This window comes from Alnus glutinosa, chromosome 8 (genome assembly GCF_958979055.1).
Source record: "Alnus glutinosa chromosome 8, dhAlnGlut1.1, whole genome shotgun sequence".
Lineage (NCBI taxonomy): Eukaryota > Viridiplantae > Streptophyta > Magnoliopsida > Fagales > Betulaceae > Alnus > Alnus glutinosa.
The window spans coordinates 21,687,009-21,696,262 of record NC_084893.1 but is presented as its reverse complement, the minus strand read 5'-3'; the positions used below and the strand labels follow the sequence as shown (position 1 = coordinate 21,696,262).

At 36.5% G+C, this 9,254-nt stretch overlaps 1 long non-coding RNA gene across 1 annotated transcript; it reads right to left on the bottom strand.

The window, feature by feature from the left end:
- Positions 1-2,148: 2,148 nt before the first annotated feature.
- LOC133874789 (uncharacterized) lies at positions 2,149-4,476 on the bottom strand. Its single transcript, XR_009901383.1, has 3 exons — positions 4,280-4,476; positions 4,137-4,202; positions 2,149-2,432 (listed from the first exon to the last, which is right to left on the bottom strand). It is a non-coding gene; the product is annotated as an uncharacterized LOC133874789 (long non-coding RNA).
- Between the last annotated feature and the right edge of the window lie 4,778 nt (positions 4,477-9,254).

Genomic DNA, 9,254 nt, shown 5'->3' with positions numbered 1-9,254 from the left:
AGAAATGCATTTTTTGAATTTTGCACATTCCCCTTATCCTTTCACCTTGGCTCACATGAACCACCCAAAATCCCTTCCCCTTGCTTTTGGTTTTAGCTCCAAATAAGGGAAAACCGAAAACTCTTGGTCTCCCTCTCATTTCTCTCTTGCTCTTTAACCTCCTTTCTTCATCTTCGCGTGAAGTTTGAGTCTAGGGCTTGGATTTTGTTTCCAAAGTTTTCATGTCATTCATCTCTCTCTCACCTTCTCTCTTCTCTTCTCCTCTTCACATGAGGCTTGAGGATGGACTAGGCTCGTAGGGGGGTTGATCTGGACATTCCGGCCCTTGCTTTCCACTCTCTATTTCACTTAAAGCAAGGTTTTTGGAATGGGGCGTTTTACATAATTAGATTGAGGTTATTTTATTATTGTATTCATTGCTCATCACAATACATAACCTAACCATATCCTCTGATGTACGTTTAGGCCCATATATTAGGTCATATTAGGTTATTTTCATTCAACCTTTAAACTAATTGTACTAAAGTACATTTCTCTCTTGTTGCATACTTGATGGCAACATTTTCCTTTTGTTATGAGATGTACTACAACTAGTTTACACGTTCTTCCGATATTTTATATAGAAAACAATGGCCTTTCAATCCTCTTATAGTAGTGCAACCTGGATAAAGTATGTAATCTTTGTATGCTAATGGCAATGGAGGTCCAAATATATCCAACTACCATATCATTAAGTCTCTACACAAAGTCTTTTCGTTAAACCAACTTTGACGTTTTTAACAATGGCTAGCCTGAAATTCTAGTTGTGCCTTTTCCTAGCCATTGTTGGGTTTTCAACCTCCAAAAGTCGCTCTCTTGGTCCATCTTTACACAAGAGATCAGCATTTATGGAGATTGGGAAAGAAGTTTTCAAGGCTATCACGGAAAGACAAGTTCGAAGGACTTTTGCGGTGAAGCGACAGATTTCTGGTGGACCTGATCCACGACATCATTGATCTAATATTTTTGGTTTATTTTATTGGCTACATTCTGTTGACAAAAACACTACCTTATTAGAGACATCGTAATTCTAGAAGACCCTATTGAAGAATATTTAATCAAGAATGGAAATGGCTTAACAAGGCAATTGATCAAGAAAGGAAAGGGCTGAACAAGACAATGTATGTTCGAGAAAAGGATAGAATAATTTCTGAAGACTTTATAGCTCAACAAAGTAGGTTTCCTTGCAGACCATCCAGACGGCCAGAAGTAGTGTCCAAATGCCAATCACAGAAAGTCAGAGTTCGATACCTGTCCGGACGGCCCATAGGACGTGAACCATCGAGAGCTCTTGTTCGCTACTTGCCCGGACAGCCCAGTGGACACAAACCACCAAGAGCTCCTGTTTGCAAGGATGTCTAAAAGCAAAAGTGAAGACTGCGGACGAAGATGATTTTCCCTACAATTGTCCGGACGCTAGATTAAGCTGTCTGGACGCCTTTCAGCAAAACATAGGGTTTGTTGTTCCCCATCTCAATGATCAAAGTCCTGTCCGGATGCCGTTGATTAGAAATCTGAATTTGAGGAGAATTATGATTTCTAAAGCCTATTTAAAAGGGCTTCGAGGCATTGTTTCTTTTAAAGATTACGAATAGAATTCCAGTGTGCTAAGAGAATAGAGTTTAGGTAGAAATTGTTTTATGTACTATTACTCTTAGAGTTATTTGTGTTGTAACCATTTAACAGTTTCAAGCCTAACTAGAGAGGAGCTCCAGTTAAAGGGATCTATAGACGGGTCTGGTATAGAGGCATACAAGTATAGGTACTTGTTGGAGTTCAAGGTACGACTACTGCAAATGTATTGTGAGTACGACAGTCTTGTAACTGGCTATTTCTTCTATTAGTTGATTTCCTGGGTTTGGCTGCCCCGGAGTGGTTTTTCTTTTTGGTGTAAAGAGTTTCCACTTCGTAACCAAATATTTATATTTATCTCATTATGCTTTATGTGACGACCCTTTTTTTTTTTTTTTTTTTTTTTTTTTTTTTTTAAAAAAATATTTATAAAACATAAAACAAGTCATCACAGTGGCACGACAACGTGTCACTCAGCCAACATATGTACATGCTCCATATCATGTACCTGATATTCAGAGTGATATCTAACAGCGGAATAATTATAATACTAAAAATCATAACAGAAAGCACATCTAAAAATAACAGGTGGTGCATACAAAAGAGCCATATATCTGTCTAATTGCTTAAGGCTTACAATTACCCATTAATACAAAAGAATGGCTACATAAAAGAATATGTGATACCTATGTCATTAGCCATATTCAAAATACCCCAAAAGAGTGAACTCCATAGTCCAACTCAATACGACTATCGCAAAATGCTTCAATCGTAGTATCCCAAATACGCAGCTACGGGGTCCTCCTCTAAGTCAGGTGTACCTGCAGTCACATGAACATCATTTATACGGTTGTGGGGGTTTGCCACATCCGTATAGGTGAAATGACAAGTTTACCGTCTCAATACATAATACCGAGACCTCAGTGATATTAAACTAACTGAGTTTTCGCAATGAACCAACTTTTCCTTTTTAGTCTCGCGTATACTATAACAGCCACCAATCTATAAAGTTTTGTTTGAAATCCCCCATAAATGATATAGCAAACACCGACTAATAGAAAACATTTAAAGCATACTATGTAGCTGTGAATATATGTAGAAGTTCCAGTCATCCCGCCTTGGAAGCTTCTACATATCGACACATCTACAATAATACTTTTTTGTTGGTAGCTCAAATGCACAAAGATCTAACGTCATTAACTGTGATATCACCGTGCCTCAGGGTATTACAACTTTATGTCTATGGCACATAGTTGTTCATGCGGTTACTAGAGTAAAACTCTGATATCCAAGCACTTCTTACTGATGTACCAAGATAATCCATCTACTTACTCCCAAAACACACTGATATCCCAACCAATAGCGTCACATCCAAGTACACCAAGCTTAAAACATGCCATTTCGCTCTTTAGTACGAGCATACTAACATTCCCCGAATTCAAGTAACACCGTATCCTAGGGCATTACAACTTCATGTCAATGACAATCCATCTACCTACTTTCAGGACACTGTATTACTCATGCCCGAACAATGAAAACACTCTCGTACCTTCAAACTCAATGTTCTTAAATCATGCAACCAGACAATAGCAGTATACATAAGCTCTTTGTCATTAAAACTCTTAGGCATACTAATACGTCTAGTAAACTACACATAATAATTATGGAAACCACACACAATATAAATCATGCTATATATGCTATGCATGCTCTTGGGCTACTGTTAAACTGCTGAACTGGGTTACTGCTGGGTTAATACTGGGTTACTGGGTTATTGCATGCTGTATGTTATATGCTCTATGCTTGGTGCCTGACTAGTAAGTATTGCCTTACTGAATCATGCTGTTAAATCATATTTTTCTAAACAATTTAATACTTCATCCAAATCATGCAACACACAATACTAGATTCTGAAACTATCCTTGATATATTTGAACATACTCTAAAGTACTCAAATCAAGCAAAATAGATATATTTAACATACAGTTGGTTCGGATTTACAAAATAATATATATTTTGCAATTCTATAATACATAAAAATAATAGTTTCTCAGTGAGTAGAATACTCACGTTGACTGCCCGTACACCAACACTAACAAGTCCTAGGCTCAATCCACAGAGTGCCGCAGAATACAACATATTGCATCAATTTAGTTTCCATCCAATAATTACACTAGTTATCACTTGTCTAAACTCACACTTAACAATATTCCTAAGCTTATAAATAAAACTCCAATTTTATACAAATTACTAACATTAAAACATAAACCCATAAATATTTATTCTTACAAAATCCATGGTTAATTTGAGATTAATCATCACTATAATCACAATTAATCCACAATTAACAATCTAGGTTTTTAAATACTTAAAAACCCCAAATTAATCTAATCTATCAAATTAGAGTTTCCTCAAATTTAACCCCAATCACAATATTACTAACCTAATGGCATTTACTAAGGGTTAATATCATAAAATACCACAAAAATCAAATACCCAAAGTTAAGGCTTGAAGAAAAGCTTACCCAAATTCACCAAACTTCAACCCAAAGTTTGGATAGCCTCAAGTAAGCTCCAATAAGCTCAAGTACCTAAAGAATATAGATGATTAAACTCACATTTAGGATTTTACCCAAAAATCACAAAATCATGAGTTTAGTATTTTTACCTTAAACAATCGGTAAAAACGTAGATCCGAGTACAAGGATCACGTTTCCGAAGACGGATTGAAGATCCGACCGCTGGATCTTCGTAGATCAAGATTTTTCTACTTAAAAACAAAAAGGAACCTTACTCATATTTTTTTTTTCCTTCTTTTTCTTCCCTATGCTCTTTTTGGCTTTGGACCGCTCTCTGCCTCTTTTCTTTCACTGAGAGACGCACAAGTGTGCGCCACCTCACTTCTCTTTTATTTTTTTATTTTTTTTTATTTTTTTATAAAAGAGGCAGTACTTGCCTCTTTTTGATGAAGGGTCGTACGACTCTTCATTTTTTAAAGGTGAGGCGCACGACTGTGCGCCTCATCTTATATATATATATTTTCTAATTTCTAATTCCTTATTTTTTTTAATTCTTTTTCTTTTCTTTAGACTTTTAAAATATTCAGTTGCATTTTATTTTCTTGGCGATTATTTACAAGTCTATAGGATCAAGACAAAACATTTTATTTTATTCTGCCACACCAAATAGACTTATTTTATTTTATCCTAATAAATCCATTAAATATTTTCTCGGACATTACACTTTATATATTTGGTTGCATGCTTGGTTGCGGTTAATATTAGGAGTCTAATTTATTTGCAAATATTATTACTAATTTCAGGCAATTTATATCAGTCAGTTCTGTGACAATAATCTTGTGGTGCAATTTTCAAAGAAAGAATGCAATGTCTTTGATTGTAATGGCATGTGGCAGATGGGTGGAGAAAGAACTGCGCATAACTGTTATGGCTTGTCTGGCCTTACCTCAAAGCCTCAAATCACATGCAACATGGCTATAGTTGATAATTGTGAGCTTTGACATCAGAGGTTAGGGCACTTGAATTACCATGATTTGATCGAGATTGCCAACAAAGAAGTTATCAAGGACTTGCCCAAGATAAACAAAATTGAAAAAGGAGTTTGTGGACCATGTCAATTAGGAAAGCAAACTCGGGCAGCTCACAAGAAGACTTCAGGTATACTTCTAGAAATCTTGAACTTCTTCATATGGATCTCTTGGGTCCAACAAGACCTACTAGCTTGGGGAGGGGGGGGGGAGGGGGGGGGGGGGGGTAGGAAATACATCTTAGTCATTGTGGATGACTATTCCTAGTACACTTGGGTTCTTATTCTTCGAAAAAATCATATGCATTTGATCAAGCTCAACAGTTGTTCAAGAAAATCCAGATTCAGCAAAACTACTCTATCATGAGGATCCACAGTGATCATGAGAGAGAATTTGAGGAATTCTGTAATTATCATGGTATTCAACAAAAATTTTCCTCACCTATCACTCCCCAAGTGTAGTGGAGCGGAAGAATAGAGTTATTCAGGAGATGGCCCAAGTCATGATCCATTCTAAAGATCTAGCTCAACATTTTTAGGGAGAACTAGTCAATACTGCTTGCCACATCATCAATCGAGTCTACCTGTGGCCTGAGACCAACATGACTCCTAATAAAATTTGGAGGGGAAACAAGTCGACAGTCAACTATTTTTAGGTCTTTGGAAGCAAGTGCTACATTCTTTGAGATCAGAAAAATCTTGGTAAATTTGATGCTAAGAGTGATGAATGAATCTTCTTGGGATACTCTTCTACTAGTTGTGCCTGCAGAGTGTTCAACAAGAGGCTGGGACTGTTATGGAATCAATCAATGTTGTGGTTGATGATGAAGAAACTGGATCACTAAGCAAGGGGGATGAATTTCAACTTGCCAACACATCCTTGGAGTCATCCAGTCTGGTTATAGGTACAATCAAGCCTCCTTCCTCTCCTCAAGATGAGCGAGCCTCTCCTCCTCAAGTCACCTCTCCTCAAGATGTTGTTTCCACTAAAAATCCAACAAGGGATTCTGACTCCTCTCAAGATGAATTTGATGATGCTAATCCCCCCAAAGAGCCATCCTCACGTGTCAAGCTGAATCATTCCTAAAGGCAACTTCTTGGTGACATTAATGAAGGTCTACAACTTAGAAATAGAGTGGTAAATCAAGTCTCTTATAACTGTTATCTCTCTCTCTCAGTTTGAGCCTAAGAAAGTAGAAGAAGCTTTACAAGATGAAAGTTGGGTTGCAACTATGCATGATGAATTACATCAGTTCATCAGGAATGATGTATGGGCTCTCATTTCTAGACCTCTTAATCACAACATCATTGGCACAAAGTGGATATTCAAGAATAAGTTCGATGAACATGGGATTGTTGTTCGAAACAAGGCTCGCCTTGTTGCTCAGGGATACATTGAGATGGAAGGAGTAGATTTTGATGAAAGATTTGCTCCTGTAGCTCGTCTAGAATCCTTCAGAATTTTGCTGTCCATTGCATGTTATCTTGGATTCAAGATCTATTAGATGGATGTCAAAAGTCCATTCCTAAATGGCATTCTTCAAAAAGAAGTCTATGTAGAACAGCCCAAGGGATTTCAAGATTCTTATCATCCTCAGCATGTCTATAAACTGAAAAAGGCTTTGTATGGTTCAAGCAAGCTCCTCGTGCATGGTATGATCGTCTTACTACTTATCTCTTGGCTTGAGGATTTACAAGAGGTCATGATGATCAAACTCTGTTCATTCGGAACTAAGGTGAGCATAAGCTTATTGCCCAGATTTATGAAGATGATATCATCTTTGGGTTCACAGTTGACTCTCAAGCTCATGAATTTTCTAAGGAAATGAAGTAAGAATGTGAGATGAGTATGATTGGAGGGCTAAATTATTTTATGTGCCTTCAACTCAAACAATCTTCTTAAGGGATTTTTATCTTTCAATCCAAGTATGCCAAAGACTTGGTCAAAAGATTTGGTTTAGATGGGAAAAGTCATACTCACACTCCTATGAGGACAAGTGTCAAAATCAGTGCTGATCTCATAGGAAAAAGTGCGGACTCCACTCTTTATCGGAGTATGATTGGGAGTCTATTATACCTCACAACAAGCAGGCCTGATATTGCTTTCAGTGTCGGTGTTTGTGCTCATTTCCAAGCAAATCCCAAAGAATCTCATTCTCACTGCTGTCAAACGTATCATCAGGTATGTAAATGACACTTTTAATCATGGGCTTTGGTATTCTAGAGACACAAATCTTGTGCTTGCAGGTTATTCTGATGCTGATTGGGCTGGTAATGCAGATGATCGTAAAAGTACGTCGGACGGCTGCTTTTATGTTGGCACCAATCTAGTAGCATGGCTGAGTAGGAAATAGTCTTTTATTTCTCTATCCACTGCAGAAGCAGAATACATAGTTGCTAGTAGCTGCTGTACTTAGTTGCTTTGGATGAAGCAACTTCTGTATGACTATGGTTTTGCATAGGATACCATGGCTGTTCATTGCGACAATTCAAGTTCCATTAATATTTCCAAGAATCTGGTTTAGCACTCTCGCACCAAGCACATAGACATCCGGCATCACTTCATTCATGATCTAGTTGAGTCCTGGGTAGATTCTCTTCCTTTGTGTCCACTGACAATCAACTGGCTGATATTCTTACCAAACATCTCGATGGCGGCAGGTTTGAATCTCTTAGAAAAGCCATTGGTGTCCGTGACATGTCTCCTTACATGCCCTATACATGTCTCCTTACATGCTAGGATTAGATTTTCGTGTGTTCTTTAGTCTCTTCCTCTAAAGCATGTCTTTTTATTGCTGCTTTATTTTTTCAAAAAAAAAAAAAAGGGAGTGATGCAGTTTATTCTTTATACATTTAATCAGTAGCTCATGTATTTGGAATTTATATCTCAGTCTTTGTGCTTTGATGAAATATCCTTACATATATTTGAGACACTACAGTTTGATATCTGCTTAATTTTTGTTGCTGCATCTAAAGCTTGATAGTTTATTCATCTCATGCAAATTGCTCATTGTGCATTATCAAAAGCTCCCTTAAAGTAATTTTTTTTTTTTTCTCTAGTTTTACCCTGAATTTTCTTTTGAGAGATTTTTTTATAAGATAGTCAAATTGACCAACTCTCTAGTTGACCTAGAACCTAAAAATTCTGGCATCCTCTCTAGGTTACAACACCAAGAATGAAAATCAATAAATTCTCAAGAAAATATGGATATAAAAAGATCCACTGCTGTATATGCTCTAAAATTGTTCTTACACTTGTCTCTATAGAAAGAGTCAGTGATCAAACCATTGCGGAAATAAACGATCACTAAAGGATTCAGTAAAAGAAAAACTACTATTACTAAGGGGGAGTGTATCAGATGAGGTTGACTAGGCCCTAGTAAGATAAGGTTTGACTTTGACTTATCAAACTTTAAGTTCCTTTTCAAAGGCAAGTTTAGGCGTTTTAAACCTTATTAGTTTTCTTTTTGCTTTAATTGGAAAAGCTTTCACACACCACACGTATAGCATTAGTTGAGTAATTTTCTAAGTTTCATATTCTGCAGAGGAATTTTTGCTCATATATTACTTAATCTCTCAATGATATTTTTGGATATTTTTGAATTACTATTTGACTATTTTCTCAATTTTATTTTACATGCGTGTTTTGATTATCTGTGTAATAGAATATTCAGACAGCTGTTGTAGAAAATTCTCCGGACTTTCTTTGTTTGTTTCTGCTGTTTTTAAGTTATTATGATTTTTTTTTTCTTTAGTTGTTTAGTGTGTTAAACAGTTTAGTTTTGGGCTACTTTTCTTGAACACTGCTACTTTTCGATATATTTGGGTTACTTTTCAGTTGTCTTTTTTTATCTGTGGTTTTTAATATTCTATTTACCCTTTGCCCTTTTGAGACAAAAATGAGGAGAATTTTAAATTTTGGGCCACATATTGTTGTTGTCCCAGAATGGTCAAAGGATGAGTTTGTTGGTTTATTTTATTCGCTATATTTTGTCGACAAAAACACTGCCTTATCAGGGACACCATAATTTCAGAAGACCTTATTGAAGAATATTTACTCAAGAATGGAAATGGCTTAACAAGGCAATTGATCAAGA